Source organism: Myotis davidii, unplaced genomic scaffold (genome assembly GCF_000327345.1).
Source record: "Myotis davidii unplaced genomic scaffold, ASM32734v1 scaffold189, whole genome shotgun sequence".
NCBI classification, from domain to species: Eukaryota; Metazoa; Chordata; class Mammalia; order Chiroptera; family Vespertilionidae; genus Myotis; species Myotis davidii.
In genome coordinates, this window is record NW_006383017.1 from 5,171,823 (window position 1) to 5,176,316 (window position 4,494).

The 4,494-nt window shown below is 45.3% G+C and overlaps 1 protein-coding gene across 3 annotated transcripts in view; it reads left to right on the forward strand.

Annotated features, from left to right (window-relative positions):
• Positions 1 to 4,494, forward strand: part of ATXN7 (ataxin 7) — a 110,545-nt gene that overhangs the window by 11,533 nt on the left and 94,518 nt on the right. The window lies entirely within an intron of this gene.

A 4,494-nucleotide genomic window follows, 5' to 3' on the forward strand; every position in this document is an offset into this window, starting at 1 on the left:
AGGCGGGGAACGTTGGTTTCTTCTGTCACTGAAGCAAGCAAGCCTCATGTTCAGTTTAAGCTGCCTGGCTGCTGGCCGCCATCTTGGCTGGCAGTTAATTTGCATATCACCCTGATTAGCCAATGGGAAGGGTAGCAGTCGTACGCCAATTACCATGTTTCTCTTTTATTAGATAGGATAATTAGACACATATAATTCTTACCACCATATAAATAGAGGGCCAGTGTTTTGGAATAAAGGACAGTCCTTTAAATTTGAAGAAAGTTTAGGTTTAGGAAACACTTATTGCATTGTCCTTGTTTTTCTTCGTGTGTGTGTGTGTGTGTGTGTATGTATGTACACTTTCTGGAAAGCAGTATGTATTTTGGTTTTTGAGAAACACTGCCTTAAATCAGCTTCCCAAAGTAACTTCCATGCTCTCCCACTTCTATGTGCTATTAGTGGGTGTTGTGCAGAAACGGGTTCCATGTGGTAAGTTTGCAAAAGGCAACTTTAAGAGGGAGGCAGCATGTACTAGGAACTTTAGTTTCGTAATTAAAACAGATTTGGGTTCAGATTTTATCTCTACTACGTGAATAACTTAAGGAAATTTCCATAGTTTTGCTCAGCCTCAGTTAACTTACCTGTATAATGGGGATTATGGTGGTGCCTCACAGTGTTTGGGAGGATTAAATGGCATAATGCAGGTTCAGCACTTTGTACAGTGTCTAATAGTAATTCAACAAATGATAGTTGCTTATTTGATTATTTTAATAATGAGAAGACAGTATTATGAGCAGGCCTCTAATCAAGTGGACAGCCAGAACTTTCAGGGGAGCAGCAGGAAGTGCAATGCCAGTTTTCCTTTAGCAGGCAACCAGCAGACAGTGAGGAAACTGCAGCATGCTTAGGAAAATAGAGTGGCAAACGAACCCTAGTTTTAAGCTTTCTTGGACTCTAGTAAAAATGAGAAGTAGGAATTGACATTTTTTATTTCCTCTGTTGTCTCTGTGGACCTGCAGAGAGAAGCCCCGTGGAGGTATTTACCTTCCTGCTTGTAGAATCGCACTGCTCCTCCTCTGGAAGCCTATAGTTTGTGTTTCTTTAGAGAGCTGCTTGCGGTGTTTTTACAAACCTCTTTTTCTAGGCAAGAAAGGAAATTATAGCCAACAGAATAAAGTCATTCTCACTAAGGTGGGAAATGGATCAAAGATACCTGATTTATAAAAAATATATTTTTATAGATTTCAGAGAGGGAGAGAGAGATAGAAACAGCAATGATGAGAGAGAATCATTGATTGGCTGCCTCATGCATGTCCCACACTGGGGATCAGGCCTGCAACATGGGCATGTGCCCTGCTTGGGAATGGAACCGCGACCTCCTGGTTCATAGGTCGACTGAGCCACGTTGGCCAGGCAGATACCTGATTTTATGTATGTGTTGTGGTAGTCACTGGGGGTTTCATAGGCAGTCCCTGTGTGATGAGGGAATTTAGAAAATTTCCTCATAAATTCGGAAATTTGCTATTTTAACTTGAATCAATTCTTCATTTAAGTTACCTTGTTCTGTTTGGAAGCTATGTAGACAGATTTTTTAATGGGGAAAATCGTTATTGTTGTTGTTGAAGTTAGTACATATTCATGAAAGTCATCATTCTATATAATTCCACTTGGGACCAATTTTGAATCTTCAGTTGCAGGACGTGGACTTCGGGCATTTCGTATTTGATCAAGTAAACCCATGTAGATGCTTGAGCACTTCTTGAAGGCAGGACTCCAACTTGCCAGCCAGGTCATTTCGCTTCCTGACAAGATTCAGATGCTGTCATTAGGCAGGCCTCAAGATATTTTGTCCTGTGTGATTCCTGCCTTGAGAATTCTCTGGCTGTTTCACCTTCATTCATTTCGATTTTGTCCCACAAGCATTTGACGGGCACCTCTCTGTGCCGCTTGCTGGACTAGAGTCTGAGGCCACAACTGCCAACAAGGCAAAAAGGCACAACCCTAACCCCCAAGGCAGGCCGTTGGTTAGCAGATATTTATGGAGTCACCCACTGAGAGCCAGGGTCTCTGATGAGTGTTGGGGATAGAGTGACACAAGTCAGAAAGCGCTCCTGCCCTTCAGTGAAGCGAGACAAGGTAAATGCGCAAACATTTTTCAAGGACTGTGAGTACTCAATCAAGTAGGCTAGTAAGATGAGAGTGGGGAGGCAGGGCTCTAGCTGACATGATCAGGAAGGCTTTTCTGAGAACTTTACGTTTGAGCTAATATCTGGATGGTGAGAGAACCATGGCCACTGGATCGTGTGGAAGGAGGGGAAAGTGTTCCAAGCAGAAGGGGCAAGTAAATACGTGGCCTCGGAGATGGGAATGGAGAAGAGTGGCGGGAAATGAGGCATGAGGTCAGATCAGGATCTTTGTGATCAAAGATCTAAGTCAGGGGTCCTCAAACTACGGCCCGCGGGCCACATGCAAATACAAATATTGTATTTGTTCCCGTTTTGTTTTTTTACTTCAAAATAAGATATGTGCAGTGTGCATAGGAATTTGTTCATAGTTTTTTTTTAAACTATAGTCCGGTCCTCCAACGGTCTGAGGGATAGTGAACTGGCCCCCTGTTTAAAAAGTTTGAGGACCCCTGATCTAAGTGTAATGAGAGCCTGGGGTGAGGTTGGCAGCAGGGAGAAGGGGGTGCTTCAAGAGGGAATGGCCTGATCTAATTCGCCTTGTGTTAAGGCCACTGGCTATTGTATGGTGAATAGATTGGGGGGAGGGTATAGATACATACCCAAAGACTAGGTGGGAGGGGATGGTGACTTCGATCTTAGTGATGGCAGTGGCACTGCAGAGAGGTTGTCCTCGTAAGGATATGTTTTAGAGTGGACTTGACATGATTTAGTGAAGATTGGATGTGGATGCGGCAGAAAGTTAGGGGATCTGAAGCTTGGGAGCTGAGTGGATACCATTTAATGAGCTGAGGAATGGCAGAGGATATGGAGGCCAGTCCGGAGCTCTGTTTGGACCACACTGTGTGATACGCTTGGCATTCATGTGCAGCTGTGGAGTGGGCAACTGAATCCACCGTCTGGAGCTTGGTGGAGCAGCCCGGGCTGGAGACACTGGGCGAGGCCACATCATCACTGTATAGAGGGCCTGGAGAGAGCGGGGTGGGGTGAGTGCCTCTAAGGCAGCGGTTCTCAACCTGTGGGTCGCGACCCCTTTGGGGTCGAATAACCCTTTCACAGGGGTCGCCTAAGACCATCGGAAAGCACATATATAATTACATATTGTTTTTGTGATTAATCACTATGCTTTAATGATGTTTAATTTGTAACAATGAAATTGGGGCTCACCACAACATGAGGAACTGTATTAAAGGGTCACGGCATTAGGAAGGTTGAGAACCACTGCTCTAAGATACGCGTGTCCCTGAGGAACAGAAGAGGGCCAAGGGCTGAGCCCTCATTGAGGGGGTTGTGGTGAGGAGGAATCTGCAAAAGAGGGGAGGAGTCTCCCTCCAGTGAGAGGGGGAAGGGGACCAGGTGGGTGTGGTGGTGTGAAAGTTGAGAGAAGAAACCCTTTTCGTGAGAAGGGATTGCCTGTGTCAGATGCTGCTGTGAGGTTAAGTAAAGCCAGGCCAGGGACTTCATCTCTGGCTTTGGCAGTGCAGTGGTCTTAATGACCTTAATCAGAAGAGTGGAGGAGGCAGGTGCCCGATTGGAGGAGGCTGTAGAACTGATGCTGAGGAAGTGGAGGGGACAAATGTAGGCAGGTCTTCAAAGGGTTTTGCTTTGAAAGAGAATGAAGAAATTAAGCAATGGCAGGATGGGAGCATGGATAAAGGGAAGTTTTTTTGTTTTAATTTTATTTACTTTATATTAGGGCATGTTTGTCTACTTTGGAAATGATTCAGGAGTGAGGAATGATTGAACACGTGAGAAAATGGATAATCATGGCGATAATACCCTGATTTGGAAAGAGAATAGGACTCAGAGCCCAAGTGGATGTGTCAGTTTTGGATACAATCTGAGACTTCCTTCTTTTGTAATAAGAGACCAAGCATGCTTATCGGTTGCAGGTAGAGATGGGGAATTGTGGGAAGATAAGGTAGGTTGTTTTTCCTGTCATTTCTGTGAAGAAAGAGGGGAGTTAGAAGTTGAGAGAGGGTAGGAGGAAAAATTTTGTCTGTCTTTATCCAAAGTAAGCAGGCTGTCATGTCCTTAGAGGCCTCCCAGTGCCATTAGAAGAAAACACAGGTTTCCTTGTGAGGCCTTGGATGTTAGTCCCGTGAGCCCCAAAATTGGGAATCTCAACAACTTGAGGTGGCTTGCTATCAGACAGGTGGGGGAAGCAGGGGCATGTAAGGAAGGCTGTCTGGAGGAGGTGAAGGAGGGGTTGGAGCTTTTGTTAAGCCTTGATGGGTGAGTCAGCCAGTGTGGTGTAGGAGCACCTTCTGAGGTGGGGACATCTCTGGGAGTCTGAAACTTGGCGGTAGCCCTCGGGCTTGAGTAGTGG